Source organism: Halichoerus grypus, chromosome 4, assembly GCF_964656455.1.
Source record: "Halichoerus grypus chromosome 4, mHalGry1.hap1.1, whole genome shotgun sequence".
In the NCBI taxonomy this organism is placed as follows: domain Eukaryota; kingdom Metazoa; phylum Chordata; class Mammalia; order Carnivora; family Phocidae; genus Halichoerus; species Halichoerus grypus.
This window is the reverse complement of record NC_135715.1, coordinates 16889406-16911302: the sequence shown is the minus strand read 5'-3', so window position 1 is coordinate 16911302 and position 21897 is coordinate 16889406.

Sequence of the window (21897 nt, the reverse complement as noted above, 5' to 3'; positions counted from 1 at the left end):
AATATGAAGCTTGGTCTGTCGAGTTTGTAAAACCTGTTTTCTCTGAAGATACAAATCTAGATAATAAAGATGCGTAAGGTAGTTCTCACTGCTACCAACTATTTTCCTAGAATGTACCTCTGATCATGTCAAGTAACTGCTCAAAAATCTTTGATAGAGCCCCGCAGTCAGTGAACTATATCAAATCCAGCCTGTGGCCTGTTTTTGTACAGCCTGAGAGCTAAAAATGGTTTTTACATTTTTTAAGTGTTGTTTTTTTTTTTAAGCCAAAGATGTAGGCAACAGAGACTTCTGGTTTATGAGATGAGGTACAAAACCCATAGCATGGCATTTAAGGCCTTCCATACTCTAAAGGCAAATTGATAGACTAACCACACTTCAAATATTCCCTGTCTCGGCATGTCCTTCTTTTCCTCTCCTGTCATCTAAATTCAGCTGTCCACCAAAAGACAACTCAAGCTCATCTTCTCTATGAAGCTTTATCCAGCTATTCAATTCTATAGTAATCTCTCCTTCCTTGGAACTCCAACAGACATCAGTATCTGCTTTACTCACTGATGATCTCACTTCTTTTTATGTACATATTTTTATCTAATCTTGTCTTCCCAACAAGAGTGTAAGATCCTTACATGGATCCCTTCTAACAATGTCATGCAAATGTTTAGTATCAGTATTGGAAGTTTTAAGGACTTTCTAGGTCCTCTAAGTCTGATTTCTTATTAGTCAATAATTAATCACCTTTATTCATCAGCAATTACTATTCCCAAGTACTGCCAAACTTGAACATACATTTGTTTTTCCTTCATTTAATCCTCACAAAATTTTAGATAATAAGTCATGAGGGAACAGAAGGCAAGCTGAGGACAAAGCAGAAGCTGACACCCCACAACCCCCCACCCCATGGGATATATGTGATATTCCTCTTGTACTCCTGGCTGCCCTAAAGCTAAGGAAAGGAAAAACAAATAGTTAACTTATAGAGATCACAATCCTGTAAGACCTGAGTCTCCCTCAGTTTACAAATATTTTAGCAATCTACAAGAACAAAGCATTTCTATCAATAACTTAGCTTCTAGAAGGAAATGTAGATACAATTAAATGTCTTTATAACCTGGAGCCCATTGACAGATACCTGAAGCCGGCAGAGTGTAATGTTCCTCCAGGAAGCTCCCAACTATCTTCCTGTTAATTCCTTGCTAGAGGGAAAAACAACCTTAACCTGACAATGGCAAGGCCTTCGGCATCCTGTGAGCCTTCTTTATCATATGAAAATCCTTTTGAAACCTCCCTTTTCCTTACCTCCCCCAACCCCATAGTATATAATCAGCCACCCCTCACAACCCAGTGCAGCAGCTCTTTCTGCCCACTGGTCCTGTCCCCGTGCTTTAATAAACCACCATCTTGCATCAAAGACATCTCAAGAATTCTTTTTGGTTGTCGGCTCCGGGCCTCACTCCACCCAACCTCACCTATATTCCAAACCCCATCAGTAAGTATAATTATCTGATTTTTACATATAAAAATTGATACCGTTAATCTCCTTATGTTAGGTTTCTACCTCATTCTAGACCTGAGCCGTGGAAGGAATGCCCCGAAGCAGAGTCCCAAGTCCTTCAAGGGGAATGATAGAGATGTGAGCTGGAGGAGGGATAAATAAGCTACACATTAAAAGCCCAGGGGGCACAACATCCTGACCTTGTGGCTTCCAAGACCTTGGGCCTGACAGATCAAGAGCCACAGGTACAGAACAGGTGCTCCTCTGTCACCTCTGCCCCAGAGGAACCCCTAGACTCATTATAATACATTTGCATTGCAGTTAACAGCCCCACCACTGAGAAAGGCTACCCGGAGGGTTCAGGTACAAACTTTGTAGGGTCAAAACCTTCCCCTCCCAACATATGGGAGGAGTTTCCCAAATGATTGGAAACAGCCTCCATTAGAGACCACTCCACTGTATGTCACAGCTCCTCCCAGCCCAGAGACTCAATAATAACCAATTCCAGGACTACCTAGGGGCTGGTTCCACCTCGTGTGGAACCTGCCGCCTCTCCCACCTTGAGAGTGTACTTTCACTTTAATAAACTGCTTTGTGCTTGTTACGTTCCTTCTGGCTGTCTTTATTCTACTGTGGGTCCCCATGTAAATCTTCTTGTGGGGAATCCAAGGACTGAGACCTCCATTCACAGAATGCAGACTCTCTCACGTAGCACATGTACAGGTAAGATTTAGACAGGTTACCCATTTTACACCTTTTTTCAATCAATAGATATTTATTGAGCTCTTAATCTGTACCAGGCAGTGAAGAAGACACAGTTTCTTCCTTAATCTAGTGACAGATTTTAGATGCAGATTTAGCTCAGTTTTTAACCACTGCACTATACTACTTGGTGTTTGTTGTTGTTGCTAGTGTTTGGTTTTCTGTTTTGTTTTGTTTTGCCTAAGTGAGATGCTGCTATGACAAAAATAGCTGCTCTTGGGCTAAAAGATTAAAAGAAAATAAGACAGTATGCAGTGTATAAGAAAGCACCAGAGCCAGAATGAAGAGTAAAAGATGGATGGAGAAAGGAAGAAAGAGAGAACTCATTCCCCCAGTTTTTATAGTAAAAATGTTCATACACCTGGAGGAATTGGAAAGGGGAAACTTCATATAGTTGGTAGTTAACATTTTCCTCCTTTGGTCAATCAAAAAGAAGGTAAATCATGAGTTCCAGGTTCTGTAAAGAAGACAAATTTAATAGAAGTCTTCATGACATTGGATTTAAATGATTCCTTAGATCTGACACCAAAAGCACAAGAAACAAAAATAAGAATAGATACACTGGACGACATAAAAAGTTAAAACTTCTATGTATCAAAGGACACAATCAACAGACTGAAAAGGCAACCTATGGAATGGGAGAAAATATTTGCAAGTCATATATCTTAATGTTAATATCCAAAATATATAAAGAACTCATACAAGTCAACAACAGAAAACAAATTACTCAATTAAAAAATGGGCTACCTCTGAAACTAATAATACACTGTATGTTAATTATTTTAAATTTTAAAAAATGGGCAAGGGACTAGAATAGACATTTCTCCAAAAAAGATTTACAAATGCCCACCAAGCACATGAACGGTTGCCCAGCATTACTAATCATTGAAGAAATGCAAATCAAAATCACAATGAGATACCACTCATTGACAGCTACTATCAAAGCAAACAACAACAATAAAACAAAACAGAAAATAACAAATATTGGCAAGGATATGGAGAAATTAGAGCCCTTATACACTTTTGGTGGGAATGTAAAATGGTGCAGCCACTATTAAACAGTATGGGGTTACCTCAACAAATTAAAAATAGAATTACCATGTGATCCAACAATTCCACTTCTGTATAAATGCCCAGAAGAGTTGAAAGCGGGGTCTCAAAGAGATATTTACGTACAATGTTCCTACCAGCATTAGTCATAACAGCCAAAAGATGGAAACGACCATAGTATCCATCAACAGATGAATGGATAAACATAATGGAATACTATTCAGCCTTAAAAAGAAGGAAATTCCAGGGTGCCTGGGTGGCTCAGTCGGGTAAGTGTCTGCCTTTGGTTCAGGTCATGATCCCAGGGTCCTGGGATTGAGCACCACCTCTGCCCCCCACCCCCTGCTCATGCTTTTTCTCACTATTTCTCTCTCTCATATAAATAAATAAAATCATTTTTAAAAAAGGAAGGAAATTCTGACAGATGCTACAACATTGATGAATCTGGAAGACATTCTGCTAAGTGAAATAATCTGGTCACACACACACACACACACACACACACACACACACAGAACAAATACTGTATAATCCCACTTATCTAAGATACCTAGAATAGTCAAATTCATAGAGACAGAAAGTGGAATGGTGGTCGCCAGGGGCTGGAGTTTATTGGGTATAGAGTCTTCCTTTGCAAGATGACAAGAGTTCTGAGGATTGATTTCACAACAATGTGAACATACTTAACACTTAAGAATGGTTAATATGACAAAGAAATGAATGGTTAATATGGTAAATGTTATATATTTTGCCATGATTAAAATAATTTTTCATAAAATAGATAAATTTAATAGGTCTTCTACTCCTGTGCTGAAGGAGCATTCACCACATTAACTACTCTTGCATGAGACTACAAAAATCATAATTTCAGTCTAAACCCAAGATTCCTAAAATGGGCCATAAGCCCAAGCACCTGAAAGATGTTAGAATCTGCCTGTTTTTTACACCTGTGGAAATGCTGAAATGTTAATGCATTCTCCAGAAGGGTTAAAAAAAATGCATATTTAAGAGAAAGTCTCTTATACTTCCTCTGGCAGTGACTTCACTCCTTCATGAGGGTGCAAACACTAACTATGTTGTGATTTCTTAATTCACCTCATTTTTTTTTTACCTCCCACCTTTTCAGGGATAATAGAAAAGATAGCAGAAACCCAAATTTTTGTTGGCATTCAAGAAATGAACCTGGAGCACTGAGTGTAACCAAACAGTGGATGGCGTTCATCATCTTCCTCTCATGTGAATTGAAAACTGACAGGGGGTACTGTTGAGCTTCATTAGGTGTTTCAAATAATTTCCCATCATAAATGGATCAAATCTTCACGTCACAAAATAATCCAATCATCAAATCTTTGAATGTCTGTTCTGTGAAAGATACAAGGGCTTAATAAGATTTAGTGAGGACTTCTATTTTAAAGAAACTTTACGAAAAATTGAAGAGATAGCGATATACATGAAAAGTTAAATAGCAACATAGGACTAAAAATGTAAAGAAAATTAGGAAAAAGAGGTCTTAAAAGGAAATGCATGTTGAATTGCAAATACAGAGATTACCAATGAAAGGCCTGTGAGAGATTCAGAACGATTTGTAGGGAAGGATGATAGAGGGAGCCGCAGTTCTCACCTGGGGGCAATCGGCCCCTCTGGAGACGTTGAGCAGGGCCTGGAAATATTTTTGGCTGTCACACTGGGAGGGGGAATCCTACTGGTGTCTAGAGGATAGATATCAGGGATGCTGCTAAACATCTTGTAACAGCCCCCCCCCCGCCACACACACACACACACAAATAAATAATTATTATCTGGCCCAAAATGTTAGTAGTGCCAAGGTTGAGGAACCCTGGACTAAAGCTAAACCATTTCATAAAAAGAATTTCACTAAAGTGTTGAAGGATGGAAAAAAGATATGATGGAGGGAAGTAAAGAATCACAGATACACAGGGCTTAGGGGTTGAAGCATTAAGGGGTGCTAAGTGGATCAATTTAACTTGAGTGACAGGCTTTAAAAAGGAATGGCCAGTCTTGAAATACAGACTAAAAAGAGCATGGCCTTTGGAGCTTTGGAGCTCTGCTCTTACTAGATAGATGTAAGATTTTGAACAACTATTTGTCTCCTGTGAGCCTGATTTTCCTTATCTACAAAATGAAAATAATATTTGCCCTTTATATTTGTGGTCAAGGTCAAACCAGATAATTTGAAATGCCTTCCATCCTGGCAGGACAATAGGAGACAATCAATAGGAGACAGGAAAAAAAGGCCATTCCTTCAATTCTCTAGGCCCTGAAGATTACCGAGGTTCCATTTTCAATTACTGATTGAAATTACTGATTTTCCATTACCACTGCAATCAACCAAAGGCTTATTAATTAAGCTTTTATTATCTGCTTCCATCCTTTCCTTCATTTATTCAACAATTACTTCTTCAGTTATCCTTCCTTTGAGGCAGTGTTCTCTTCCCTGAAGAGAGCTTTCATTCTCTTAGACAAAAACAGATTTATTAGTTTAAAAAGTAGGCAGAAGTCTTACAAATCCTCTGAATGAATAATGTACAGATGACTCCAAATGTAACTTGTTTCCTGAACAACGATCATAAGGAATCCTAAATCTAGAGTGTATCATCTCCTGTGGTGACATTTAAAATTCACCCTGACCTCTAATATATCAAATGGTTCTCTCTTGACCTGATCAAATTCTCCTTGTTCAAGTTGAAAACATTTTCCTTTGCTGTATCACCATCTTTCTTCTTAAACCTCACATACACACTTTCTTCTTAAATCCCACATAACACACAGCCCCTTTGTTGAAATTATTGTCTGGTTCAGTGTTGTATGGATTGCCTCTGCATGATTAGGCAAACAAAAGATACTTTATAAATAGCCTTGGCTGGGACTGGTGTCCATGTTGAGTGCTGAGGTTATGGTAAATGAGTATTGGTCATCACTTCTAGTATAGGGTGTGGTCTTGAATATGGAAAGATAGGATGGCAGAGGGAACTCAAGATGTCATGAACTCTAGTTCATGGTTGTCTAAAACAGCTCTGTGAGGACACAGAGTGGAAAAGTCCATGTTTGGCAAAACCAGTAGGAAAGGATGTCATTTGGAACACTTGAGGTGTGAAGTGAAAGATAAGTAGGTGCATACCGGGTAGAAAAATTAGAGGAGAGTATTGGCTTTTACTGAAAGTCTCTAAGTGTCTCTTCTATACACCCCTTTCTTCTCTATCTCAGCTGCTTCAGTCATAATCATCTCTTGCCTAGAACACTGCAGTGGGTTCCTGATCAGTCTAATCAGTGATCAATCTGCTTATTTTACCTTTTATCTCTGCATCAGATCTGCTTCTTCATGTTCTCTCCCAACATGCCCACTTCAAATGCATCCACCATACCAATATCTCAAAAAAAAATTCTGTGCCATAACTCACGTTCTTGGAAAATCTTCCCCATAACCTATAAAAATAAATCTGCACAATTTTCAATATAAACAAATCCTTCCATGACCTGGCTTCTGCCTAAATCTCCAATAATATCTCTTACCTCTAGCCTTAGGATCCTTATATCCATAAAGAGCTCCCCCTACCCTGAAGTTCCCTGCCAAATTCACTTCCAGGATAGTCCTTACCTTGCACAGAACATCTCACATCACAACCTTTTTGGGACTGGTGAACTGCTGTCACCATTCCCTTCTCTGTTCAAGTGTTACTTTCCTGCAGGACCTACCATATGCCAGGGACTATGCTCAATGCCAGGAATACAAAGATGAATAAGACAGTGCATTGCACATGGCAAACATCCAATAAATATGTGCTCAACTAAAGTATGAGAAACTAAAATAAATAGGTGCAGAAAATGATTACCAAGTACAGTGGAACACATAGAAAAGGAATATGGCTGGTTCTTCCTGTGAAGAATCAGGGAATTCAGAAAGATTGTCTAAGAGACATGACCCTAGAGTTCATGTTCACCGGGTAAAGAGGATAGACGAATAATTCCACCCCAAAAAGCAGCCTGAGCACAGACCACAAAAGAGCATGGTACTCCAAAGGAAGTTGCAGCATTTCCACTTGACTGGTGCACAGAAGTTCACAGGCAGAGGTGACAAAGGACGAGGTTGAATGTAAAGAGGTAGAGACGGGTAGCAAATGATAAGGCTGGAAAAGATGGTCAGGGAAAAAATCATGAAAGGATTTGTATGCAAGTTTCCCATGGCTAAGACAGTAGGAAATCTGAATGCAAATGTATTTATAAGAAGCAGAGGATATAAGGGCACCTGGGTAGCTCAGTCGGTTAAGCATCAGACTCTTGATTCAGCTCAGGTCATGATCTCAGGGTTGTGAGATCGAGTCCTGTGTCGGGCTCCACGCTGGCATGGAGCCTGCTTAAGATTCTCTTTCTCCCTCTGCCCCTTCCCCCCCCAGCAGCTTACGTGTGCTCTCCCACTCTCTCTCTCTCTCTCTAAAAAAAAAAACCAAGAAGGATAGGATAGGAAGGACAAAAGGACAAGCCAGGAGATCAGGAATAGTCAGTACAGATTATTGCCGGGGCTCCACAAGTAGATGAGCATGTAAATTGGGCAACAGCAGGAATGGTGAAGAGGAAAAACAAGTATGTGAGTTATTAAAGAGGCACACACGAAGGAACTTAGTGTAGATTATATGTAGTTTGGGGTTGAGAAGAGGGAGGACTCCATATTGACTCCTGTTTTTCTGGCTACAGTGATTTGATGAGTGTTACCATGAGAACCCAACCCTTTTCTCCGAAATGAAAAGTTTTATGATTTACTAATGTAATTGTTTCCTTTTTTAAATTAAATGCTGTTAATAAAGATGAGCTAGTTTAACATGTTCTTTTCTTGACTACCAAACTCAAACCTAATCATTTTAAAACAAAATGGTCTTAGTTAATATTCATCAGTTATTATTTTACAACATTTTTTGCAAATTTTTCTTCTTGCTGCTAGCAAATACCAAAGGCATTTAATTTTTTGTATTCATCTGTGAGTCCCCGAGGATTGGATTACTGCAGTCTACTTTTTTGTCTTCAAATTAAGTGGATTTTACTTTCACTTTAAAGAAAAATATGAATTTTTATGTTTTTAATTTTTTATTGAAGTGTAATTGACATACAATGTCCTATGAGTTTCAGGAGTACATCTTAATGATTCGATACTTTTATACATGAAGAAATGATCCCCATGATAAGTCTAGTTACCATCTGTCACCATACAAGGTTATTATAATACTATTGATTATATTCCCAACGCTGTACATTACATCCCCATGACTTATTTTATAATTAAATAGCAGCTTGCATTTACTGAGCAATGCACCAACAAGAAAATCAGTGATTTTGATGGTCACAAAAAACCACAAACTCTTCCTTCTTATGGTGTTGGCTTAATTACAGCCCAAGTTGTACTTTTTCCTTTCCTCAGCGAACAATGCCAAAAACATATGTGGTGAGTTAACAGCCAAAGTAATTGAAATGTGGGATTCTTGGCTGCCGATAGGGCAACACCAAACCTCGGGAGCTAACAAGAGGTGTCGATGATTCATTAACAAAACATAAAATTGTGAGATGGGTAGCTAGGCATCCAGTAAGAGCCAATTACTATGACTAGTTCCCAGAGTTTGCCTTTGGCTGGAAAGAACTGCCAGTTAGCGGTATCACCATTGGCTGCCATTCTGCGTGAAAGACGATGCTTACATATCAGCGCACATGGGCTGCTTTACATAGAGGTGGAAGAGGCCAGTGGAGTGTAAAGTTCCGCTCCTTGTCCTCACAGTATTAGTCTACAGGGAAATTTAGGTGGAATCTCCAGTTCAGAAAGTTATCCAGTATTCCATATTAATGACAGATATCTTGTGCTTGAATGGTGGGGTAAGGAACTTCCACACACATTTGATGAGCATAAGTTGTATATTCATCACTCCTAAGCACGTGTTGAAGATGACAAGGAAACGTGTACCGAGAATAGTTTGCCCAGAACCTGATTTCCTAATTCCAGTGCTCATTTGGTAACCCGTATTAGCATTTCTATACACTCTAAATTTTGTTAGCACTGGAGCTTGTTTATTAACACATCCCCAGTTTAATAGCTTTTGACATACTAGGGAGCTGCCTTTCAATCACTTCTATTCCCACAAAAAACAATATTTATGAACTGTTAACATGTCATGTGTTTAAAAAAAAAAAATCCCAATCCAGTTGCTGTCAGCCACCATTCCAGAAGGTAAAATGGAACACTCCCAGATCTGCTGTCTCTCAGCACAAAGCAAAGAGAGAGAGAGAGTTGGTGATTATTTATTATGGCCAGACAGACAAATCATGCAAATCAGACTAAATAACGTTCCGGCTTATTACTCGGTAGTTTAAATATTTGGATTTCCTTCATACATCTTATTAATTTTCTATACTTCTGTAAGTTTCTTCCCTTTAACATATGATCTCTAGCCTTTATCTATTATAGATATTTTTCCACTGAAACTATCTGCAATTTTTGCTTATACATATATTGTTATTTATACCTACATATATCAAACACTTCTGGAGTGCCCACTGCTTTTCAGACTCTAATTAATACTACTTGAAATAAAGTCAGGTGGTATTTTGAGATCATCATAAGGCACAAGGTTAAGTTTGAAAGTGGTTACCAAGGAACACAGGTATGCAAGTAATTTACTTGTGTACTAATGTTATTTTAATCTGCTGAAAGATGGCATGCCCAAATATGACTCATGTTCTGTTAATAGAAGATAAGAATATCCCTGAAAGTTATGTGTCTGCCACAAATTGTCGTCATGAATGAACATTAAAACTGAATGAAACTCTTGGGAAAAAACATCTAAATGAAAAGTGAGAAGTCTAGTCCCCCATCTGGAACTTTCATACAGGATGCCAAACATCCAGCTACTTGTTAAAATCTGGTTGAGTGTTAGCTGCCATTTAGTTATAGATTGAGTTCTCCTATTTCAACATTCAGATGTTGATTTCTAGGCTGTTGGGTACCCCTAAGATAACATCTCATCAATAGTATTCAGCTTCTAGTTTTAGTATTGATGTTTTGAATAAAAGCATATGATTAATGAATTTTGTGGTCAGACAGAAGGCAAGTGCCAATCCACTTGTATAAGTACCACTCCAGCTAAAATTGCTGGGACTGTTCTGAAGACTAGATTTAACTTTTATGGAAATAGAAACCCAAAAGTTTAGACTGTCCTTTTTATCGTTTTTTCTAAGACAGAAAAAAAAGTTTAACATGCATGTTTCCTACTAATACATGATAACCTTGATCGAACAGAGTTCTGTCATTAAGACAACTACTCTTTTGTCAGCCCCCCATAAAAAGACAGTTTGAATGAATCATTCAACAAATGTAGACACAATGTTGCATTTTTAAAGTTTTCTAAAAATCACAAGGCACCCTTAGTTCCACCCATAAAGTTTCTGACGGATCATCTAATCAATATTTGCTATTTATTAACATATTTTTCCCTAGTGCCAGGTATGCTTAAGACTCACAAGCAAAGGAGATTAGTGGTAAACTTCTTCCTCAAATAGATATATTCTGCGCTTTTAATGTGTCTCTTGGATTAGTTAAGCAAGCCATTCTTTCTAATTAACTAAATGGAATATTTTTCAAATATGCATAGTGTAGTTCCAAATTATTTAATAAAAATATTGTTTTATTTGCTTTCAAAGTTAGTATTATTTGCTGTCTTAAAACAACATGCATTATTCTAGGGGCGCCTGGGTGGCTCAGTCAGTTAAGCATCTGCCTTTGGCTCAGATCATGATCCCAGGGTCTTGGGATCAAGCCCCAAGTCAGGCTCCCTGCTTAGCGGGGAGCCTGCTTCTCCCTCTCCCTGACTCCCGCTCATGCTCTCTCTTGCTATCTCTCTCTCTCAAATAAATAAACTTTTTTAAAAAATGCATACTCTACAGCAGTAGTTTTATTCATAAAATTGTACACACACACACACACACATACATATATGTATACATCTTAGTTTAGAATTCTATAATTCTAGGGTAGCTTATAAACAAGAGGAATTTATTTCTCAAAATTTTGAAGGCTGGAAGTCTGAGATCAGTATGCCCACATGGTTGAATGAACCCTCTTCCAAGTTGCGGACTACCTACTCCTCCTCACATCCTACACCGCAGAGAGTAGAGAGGGGAAGCAAGTTCTCTCATGACTCTTATAAGATCATTAATTCCTTATGAGGATGAGTGCTCCATCCTCATAACCTCATCTAATCATAATTACCTTCCAAGGCCCCACCTCCTCATATGATCACATTGAGGTGTGGGGTTTCAGCATATGAATTTGGGGAGCACAAAACATTCAGTTCGTAACAATATATATGCAACACTTTAGCAGAGTTGAAAATCAGTATAATGTTTTTCAATATTATATATACATAATATATTTGAAGTACCACTATTTTTAGACCTGCATTGTCTAATATAGTAGTCGCTAGCGGCAGATGGGTCCTGAACACATGAAATGTGGCTAGTGAAACCGAGTAACTGATTTTTTAATTTAATTAAACATATTTAAATTTAGAAATGGAGGCACTGTAAATCATTTGCCTGGTAAACACAATATTATTGCTCTGTAGAACTATATTTTACTTTAAACATTACATCACATGAGCTATTACTGTTTATTGTGATATGTAGGGTGGGACACATGCATCCTTTCTGGTATGCCCCATAAACACGGCAACAATCTAGTTAGTATCAACAGACAGATTCAGTTGGAATATTTTGTCTACACAGCAACTGTAATGTTGCAATGTGTTTCTTTAAATATTTCTTACACTCAAGATAAGTTACAGTGGTACCTATCTAAATCATAATCGGTTATTAGGTAGAATATTCATCATTATGTAACTAGAATTAGTAAAATATTTTTTTCTAATTAAAAACAAGCATTAAAAAATTTTTAACTTAAGGTACACTATTGATGCAAAATCAACTCAAGATGTAGAAGCTTATGTTAGATCAGTAAAGAAAAATAGTGTGGTAGAAGGTATGCTGCTATTTCATGACGAAAACCTGTTGCAATTTCCTGCAGTAGAGCAAACTAAAAAAACTCTTGCTTGTTGTGTAAAAATGACTTTAAAGGTAATAAAATGCTCAATGTAAAGAGACAATTTTCAGTAATTATAAAATGAATTTGATAAGAATTTTGCTCTCAAGAGTTGAAACAAATTGACAAAATTAGTCATTAAAAATCAGAATAAAACATCAAAAAACTTTCTACTGATTTTTTAACAAGATCTAAGCTTGTAATTATGGGCAACCATAAAATGACAGATTCTTACCGAAAGAGTAAAACTGTTTTTAAATGGAGAGATGGTAAGAGAAATTATAATTTCACACTGCATATAAACAAGTTAAATTTGAAGCTTCAAGAAAAGGAGAAGCTTGTCTGTGGCCTAAGTAGATAGACATAAGAATTTATATTAAAACTGATACCTTTCATAATGCAAAATAATAATAATAATTTACACAGTTTTCTAAGATGAATCAATATGCATAAGGTTAATTACAATAGGCAGCATTACCTAAATGGGCTACAAAAACTACTAGGAAAATCTTAAAAATGCTTTGTTGATATTGATAAATCTAGAGTTGCTTTTTAATTTATGCAACATCTCTTTGAATGAGTTATAATACTGGCATTCACAAATTGGCAGAAGAGTTAATAAACTTAACCAATTTAGATATAGTTTTGAAACTGATAGGCTTTTGCTTCAAAGTTTCAAAGTCAAATTATTTCTTCTAAAAGAGATGAACAGCTTGGTCAACATAGATGCAAATATTAAAGGGAAATTGCCTTAACTCTCGAGTCATTAGAAAACCTTTAAATAGGTTTGGAACAAGTTGGGTATATGAGTCTATTTTTCAACTGCAAAACTTATGAAATCTAAACACAGATCAAGTATTTTTTATGAAAATTTGGTGGCCAAATTGAGATGTGCTAGAAGTTTAAAATGTGCACCAGATTTTGGAGACCTAATACAAAAAAAAAAAAAAGAGAGAGAGAGAGAAAGATGGAAGGAAGGAAGGAAGGGAGGAAGGAAGGGAGGGAGGGAGGGAGGGAGGAAGGAAGGAAGGAAGGAAGGAAGGAGAAAGAAAGAAAGAATGTTTCCTTAATTTTATATTGATTACTTGTTGAAATGATAAAATTTTAGATATATTGGGTTAAATAAAATGATTATTAAAATTAGTTTCAGATATGTTGTTTTACTTCTTTATGTAGATATCAGAAAATTTTAAATTACATATTTGGCAAAAAATAGATATACCTCAATAATAAATTTAAAAATTTAAAAACAAAATAGGGGTTCCTGGGTGGCTCAGTCAAACATCTGACTCTCAATCTCAGCTCAGGTCATGATCTCAGGGTCCTGAGATAGAGCTCCACATAGAGCTCCGCACTTGAGATTCTCTCCCTCCCCTCCTTCCCCTCCCCTCACTTGTGTACTCTCTCTCTCTCTCTAAAATAATAGATCTTTCAAAAATTTTAAAAACAAAAAATAAAATTACATATGTGGCTTTAACAACATTTCTATTGAACAGTGTGCTTCCTTAAATAAATGAATAAATTGCTTTGTAAAATATATAATATATGTATATATTTTGCATTTATTTTGTTAAATAAATTTACTATTTGTCCTAATTTTATAACTCGAAATGTAGTTGGACAAGTCTCTTTTTTAGCTGTATTGATGGGGTAAAGAAACTTTTTAATAAATTACTATTTTAAAGGATCATATAGTTTATTCTGAATTGAACTTATTTGATTCAAATTATAAAGGCTGACTGGAATCTCTATATTATCAGTCTGTTGTTTTCAGCCTTGGCATTATCAACAGACCATAATACTTTAGATATAAAGTACATTATTAGATTATGTATAGGACTCCATCAAAATGATAAAGATCTAAGATAAATAATAAAGAACATAGCATATTCATTAGTGACCCTAGATTAATCTTTGCAGATTAAATTATAGCTATCTGAAATTAATTTTATAGTTTCATTTTCAAAATGACCACTTGTTTGCTTCAGCTCTCAAGAGGTCTTCCATTGTTCCAAACATTTAAAAAATAAATCTAAATATTCCTCACCAGACCTAAAGCCTTGTGAATAAATAAACCATGTCTTTAGAACATACATAAATTCCAAAGACACTAGTAGAGTGAACAGACTTTCTCAGAAAATAATAAATAGAAATGCTTCTATCAAATAAGTCTGAAATAGAATTTGTGTTTGCTTAATTTGGCCAGTATTCAAACTCACAGCTTCAAACCTGACCTGATAGGGAAGTAAGCCACTGAACATAATTATCAGTAGTAATGAGCTGACTTACAAAGCCATTTGTTTGATCCCATTTCCATTATTTCTAATGTTGGGAATTTATTTCAATTCCTCATTTCTATAATTCATAGAAATTTAACATTGAAAACAAAGATTACTTTGTCCAACACTTATTTTATAGATATGGAAGCTGAGGCCCACAAATGCCAGGGAAAACAGAACCCAAAACTCTCTTCCAGGAGACCCTATTTTCCCCCAACAAATGCATTGTTCTTTTTTTCTAGACTCTTTTTTTCCCTTCCTCTTTCAGTTCTTTTGGCCAGCTTAGAGGGTTTTTTGTTTGTTTGTTTGTTTTTTGTTTGTTTGTTTGTTTGGTTGGTTGGTTGGTTGGTTGGTTGGGTTTTTTTGGTTGGAGGGGCCAGAGGGTCTGGAGTGAAAAGTAATTACAGTTGAGGATAGGAGCAGAGGGACTGTGAGCTAAATAATGGAAAAGGGAATCCCTCCTTAGTGTAGACAAGCTAACCACCATCCCCAGGACAGCAAGGCATGCTGATGGTTCTCTGGGGGATTGGCTGAGATGTAGAGAGAGAAGGCATATTTCTCCATAATACTAAAGCCATCTTCTACTGTAAAGCCTCTAAGATCAGAGGACCTTCTAACTCTCTTGTTGATACATGTACAGTATAGAGTTTTGCTGGTCTTTTGCTGGCTTCTCAGCATTTTTTTCAATGGTTCTATGGCAATATTGCATCTCTCATACTTTGAGAAAAGAATGGCCACCACATTCGAACAATAGTTGATCTAGTCCATTCTTCAAAATCTCTAAGTCTGCTTTTCCTAGATCTGTAGACTGCATTCGAGAGTGCTTACAAAAATATATTTGATATTTAATGAAACAAAATCTCTCATTTGATGTTTTGTACTTTATTCAAGATCCCCAAATAATAGGCTTTGTCTTGATTTTTGTGAATTAAAAGCAAACTGTCATTAATGGCACTCAAAATCCATGTGAGATTTTTCTTCTTTTGGATATTTGAGGACTTTATTCTTAGCTGCCCAAGGAAATCAAATAACTTCAGATTCTAAGCCTGACAGCTTGAAGAAAACTGAAATATATTGTGGAATATACCACACTGGAATTTATATGATATTATATATCATGAAATATATTATAGGGCCAGACAAAGTTGTATGGACATGATTTGCATTTTACCTTTTTTAAAAATAGCAAAGTGAAAACCCGTCAGTAAGCAATTACAGTAAATAAAAGACAAATTTGTAAAAATGAATAATATCAAATCAGCCTATTAAGACAGAAGATAACCCTGCCGGTGAAAAAAAAACCGAGATTTTCTTTTGACCAGCAAAAGAATTTTGAGGATTTCTGAGCAAAATTAGCCATGCTCCACTTAGGATTGTTAAGTGTTGTTGAAAATTTCATGTAAATGCAAAAACATATACATACAGGAGTACGTTGACATATGTGCTCCAGTCCATTGCTAATTCTGCTTTTTAGCCCAAAATGTTAAAAGAAAGAGCTCACAGATGCTTTCAAATTTGCAATGATTGCAAGAAAAGTCTCAGATGTGGATTGGGCATTGGCATCACCTTAGCGAGTTGGCATCAGCATCAGTAACAGGTGGCATAGTAGGCAGTGAAATTGCAAAGGCAGAACTGTTTGCATTTCCTGTGTTATCATCTCAATCTTTTTTTAGTAAGCGTAATTCTAGTAATTAGGAGCAAGGTTTTTTTTTTTTGTTTTTTTTTTTAATGGAAACCCAAAGCACAGAAATAGTTATTCATTATTGTTAATATTTAAGTTTGCATGGAAGGTTTTTAACCCATCACATTAGATAAAATAATGGTGAATTTATATGCCCTCTGATAGTATATAATTCTTACATGTGCATCATTTCATTTTTCCCCACTCCAAGGCATGAATTTGATGCACTCAAAGAATAAAACACAAGATTATCATAACAACTTTCTTAAACTAATTGCTTACTGCATGCCCTTGGTTTCAAAGTGTTACATCATTGGGCGCCTGGGTGGCTCAGTTGGTTAAGCGACTGCCTTCGGCTCAGGTCATGATCCTGGAGTCCCTGGATCGAGTCCCGCATCGGGCTCCCTGCTCGGCAGGGAGTCTGCTTCTCCCTCTGACCCTCCCCCCTCTCATGTGCTTGCTCTCTCTCATTCTCTCTCTCTCAAATAAATAAATTAAAAAAAAAAAAAAAATCTTCAAAGTGTTACATCATTTTCACAATGTCCCCTCTACCGAAATTTTATTAATCCAAATAATTGCTGGTGCAAACATTTAGAAAATATCTTCCACATGGTGTAAATTTTTGAGATTTTCTTTGGACAATATTGTTTCTATTTTGATTATGACTTACAATGTGTTTCAGATTTTTCATTTATAGTTTACTTTTATATTATAGTTTACTTTAGTATTATATTAGTATGATTAGAAATGTTTATTATTCGTAAAAACCTAGGTTTTAAAAATTTTAAGTCTAAGAGTAAAGCAAAATAGTTTAAGCATTGTGGTCATGAAACGGTACGGGTTTTAGATATAAAACATATCTAAACATATCACATGAAGGCTGCCTTTTATAATTCACTTATCTCTAAGGTTTACCTGAAGAAATGAGAGAATAGTGCCTTTTTCATAAACTGATGAAAATGAAGTCCTTCCTTCTGAGAGCAGCTAGGGAAGGATCTGTTCCAGGACTCTCCCTGGCTGGTAGGTGCCATTTTCTCCCTGTGTCTTACACATGGTCTTACCTCTATGCATATCTGTGTGCCCAAATTTTCCCCTTTTATAATTACACCAGTCATATTGGATTAGGTTCCCCCCTAAAGACCTCCTTTTAACTTGATTCCCTCTGTAAAAACCATATCTCCAAATAAGGTCACATTCTGAGGTACTAGGAATTAGAACTTCAACATGTGAATTTTAGGGAGGGACATAATTCAACCACAACCAGCACCAACTAAAAATGACATAACCCTGTTCAAAAAAAAACAAGAGCCCGGACAACTGATACAAGGGACAATTTATATCTGGCTTCATTCAGGATAAATTGGATGCTCATTTAAAGTAGTATCTTAATCAATTAAGACAAAAGGATGCCCTACTAGAGTTAACTTATCTATTGGAGTCACATTAAGATTGGTCATAACCTACATTTTCCTTTCTCCATCATTTAATTTTTATACTTTCATTATACTATATTCCTATTCTTCCGGTCTCCATTTCTTTATAAATCAATTGTGTTTAATAAGATTTTGAATTTTCCATTTTGGAGAATAAAATAAACTTGAAATGAAATATTAGTGTTTATGCCTTTCATGAAGACTTTGGCTCATATCCATGTTATTGGTCTTAGTGACATCCAGTGGCCATGACAGGTCAGTGGCAGGATTTCAGGTCTTTCCAGAAATATCTTTACTACATACTTCTTATCTAGAACATAAAAAATATATATATATCCTTAGGCCACTGATCATTTTAACATAAGGGTGATAAGATGCCCCTGGTCATGTGTCATTCATAAACTGAACTACCTTATATATCAGAAAAATAATAATCATTACATTTAGTTTTATTTCATTCCACCTGATTAATGACTTAGTATCTCTTGCTGCTTAAAAATATTAAACTACAAAATGTATTTTAAAGAAACTCTAAACAGACATGGCTTATACTACTGAGCAGTATCTTGTTTTCACACACCTTTAGGTTAGAGTATCTACATTTAAATAAAATTGTCAAATATACTATTAAAGGTATGGGGTATTCTAAACAATCAAAATGTTTCTTTCTAGGTACTTATGAGCTGGTAATTTAAAAATATTACATATTTCATTAGAATGTAGTAAGAAAGTCTGTGCTGAGACATGATTATTGGGGTCTGACTATGCCCCCCGGTGCTGAAGTCAGACTGAAAAATCAGAGTGCAGCTCTATTAAAAAAAATGTTTTTAAAGAGTCCACAAAATCCATATTACAATTTTTTTGTGCCTTGAGGCAAGTTACTTAGCTCTCTAGGCTGAGTTTCTGATAATAACAATGCCGATGTGTATTATAGTGTTAAGCTAAGAACTCACTGCAAATAATGACTACCTAGTATTTTGTAGTTTAAATGACTACCTAGTATTTTGTAGTTTAAAAAGTCAATCATGCAAAGTTGCACATGCGTGAAACCTAAGGGGAGTAGGGAAGTAAGCCTTCCTGTCTTTCTAAATAATAGCAAGGTGTCTATGGTCATACCACCCTGAACGCACCTGATCTCGTCTAAATAATAGCAAGGTAACCCATCTTAGGCCCCTTTTGTTATGCAGCACAAGGCTAGGAGCCCTGGCCTGACAGAACCACTAAATGCATAGTTGCAGTGAATAGAATTCAGGAATGTGGTATTTATAATTTTCCCGGGAAACTGATACACATATATGAAATCTCTAAAAAGGATTCAGTTGAGTACATAATTAAACGTCTGGCTCTGAGAGAGGTATAGAAGCTGAGCAGAGGAAAAATGGCAGTGGACTAACATAATAAGCAAAGGCTTCCGGAGAAAGGAGTATCCATCTTAAAAGATGCACAGGCATTTGACTATTGGAGAAAAGTATGGAGAAAGGGAGAAAACAGGCCATTTAATTTGGGGCAAGGATGCACATGAGATGTGTAAGTGGAACACGAGCCTACGGTTTGGTGAGGGAATAATTCTGACCAAAGGTGCTTCTTTTGTTCTTGTTGGTGTTGGTGGTAGTGGTGGTGGTGGGTTTTTTTGCAGGGTGGGGAAGGATGGAGGGGGACACTTGGCAAAGAAGCGAGGGTGGCCAGTTGATAAGTGCTTTCACCATGGCTGATGGACCGCATCGTCAAGAGAAACAAGGAGTCATTATAGACTTTTAGAAGGTAATGGCAGGATATGAGCAGCATGCACAGAGATATGAACTGTTTTTGAAACAAAGATGCACTATGTTTCTTGTTAGGTGACCATCTGAGGAAACCAAACACAAGTTCCTGAAAGTTTAAATAGCAATGTTGGAAAAGAGAGGAATATTTAGAGATTCCAGGGAATGAAATGAGTCTGGGGAGTAGCAATCTGGGAAAGGTATGGGTCAGCAATGAGTCAAAAAGCCATCCAAAATATTGATATTGAAAATAAAGGAGAGAATGATAGAAAGGATCTTTTTTTTTTTTTTTTGGAAGAAACAAAGTGTTAATATATTCAAAAAAAAAAAAATTCTATGAGGAGCTGGACATGTTAGGGATTGGGACCAAAGGTGAGAACTTCAGGGTCAAAATCCTGGACAAAATGGTTATGTCCTCAAGAGAGTAATGGAAGGTGGAAGCCAAAGATTAAGCTTGGACTGGGAAGGTGGTAGAGAGATGAATAAGGGAAGGAGATGAAAAGTGAAATAGAGAACTAGAAAGGGAGAACAGTATCTCAGATGTGAAGAAAGTAATATTCTTTAAATGAATGGAAAGGTAAGGGGCACCTGGGTGGCTCAGTCCGTTAAGCATCTGCCTTCGGCTCAGGTCATGATCCCAGGGTCCTGGGATGGGGTCCTGTGTCCAGCTCCCCGCTCAGCAGAGAGTCCGCTTCTCCCTCTCCCTCTGCCCCTCCCCCTGCTCATGAGCACCCACTCTCTCTCTAATAAATAAGTAAAATCTTAAAAAAAAAAAAAAAAGAATTGAAAGGTAAATCAATATAATTGCCACAGAAAAATCAAACAGAATCAACACTGAGAACAGACATTCAGTTCAGCTGGGACAGGCAGAGAGGGGAGAGGTGAAATTTGCCATTTCCAGCCTCGGAGAGAGCGGTGTTGTGGACTACGTGGGACCCCATGCAGATTTCTAGAACTTAAGGAGGAAAGATGTTACTGAGGAAATTCATGAATTGAATTGAATGAGACCATTCTTTCAAAGAGCCTGACTGATCACAGAAATGGAATGATATTAGGAAGGGTAAGCAGGATGAAGTAAAAGTTTCATTCAACAGAGAAAACTGAGGCAGCCTTCAAAGCAGAAGGAAAGAAGTCCAAGTTTGGAAAAGGGGGAAGGTTAGGATAAAGCAGGAAAATTTCAAGGAAAAGGCAGTCAAGAGAGGAGTCAACAAGCTCCCTTGTAAGTCTGACGAGAGGAAGAGCCAAGAACATCAGACATCCCTTTGAAATGTCAGAAATTAACTTTTGAGAGAATGATATATCTTCCTCTGAGACTTGAGGGAAAATAAATACAGATATACACAAATCAAATCAAAGATGAGAGACCTGGTAGAATTGAGGGTTTAACGACATAAAACAAGGCCTGCAATTGTTGTGGAAAATAATCCAGGGAACCAGTGAGCAATAAACAAAAAGGACACTGAGCAGGAGACGCGGGCCAAGTGTAAATTGTTCAGCAGGCTCTTCCAGGGAGCAGGCTGAGTGAAGCCACACGGCTTTCTCCAGCCGCATGCAGCTGTCTGCAAGCAGAAGGCTCACCGCGGAGCCATCGAAGGCTAGAGAGAGAGGGAGGGCCCACAGGGAGGCCACCGTGCGGGTGCGGGAGCACGGAGGCAGCTGACCGCTTAACACAAGGTGCAGAGGAGTCAAGTCTGATCTAATGAGAGAAGCTTGATCCTAGCAAAACAGGGCCGGGCTGAGTAATATCATAATTCCCAAAGCAGAAAGAAAGTTCCAACTCTTACGGAGGAAGGAGAGGCAAGAGAATGTACAGAAGAGCTAAATTTTGATACTTCAGAGTGATTGGGAGCAGTGTTTTATGACAGAGTTCCACACAGGCCTGATGTGGCATGGAGGTGGCATTCACCATGAGGTCAAGGCTTCTAGTAAGTTAAGACCCTGGATGTTGAAAAAGTCATTTTGGATGAGAGAATGAAACGCTGAAGAGGTAGGCTGAGAGCTGGATTCTAGTCATTTGGGGAAATGGAATCATTTCTGAGAACAGTGGTTCTCAAAGCCTGGCTTCAGATCAGCAGCATTAGCATCACCTGAAAAACTGATCGAAATGCAATTCCTTGAGCCCCATTTACACAGTGACTCAGAAACACTGGAGATGGGGTTCAGCAGTCCCTTTAGGGCACGATGCACACTTAAGTTTGAGAACCACTGTCTTAGTGACCAGAACAAGGAAGCTGAAAAGGGTTGGGGACAAGGGCTTTACCTGTTAAAAAATGGAGTGAGTGGGGCTTGATCAATATTCTACCATGATCATATAAAACACAGATAACAACAAGAAGCAAGCAACAA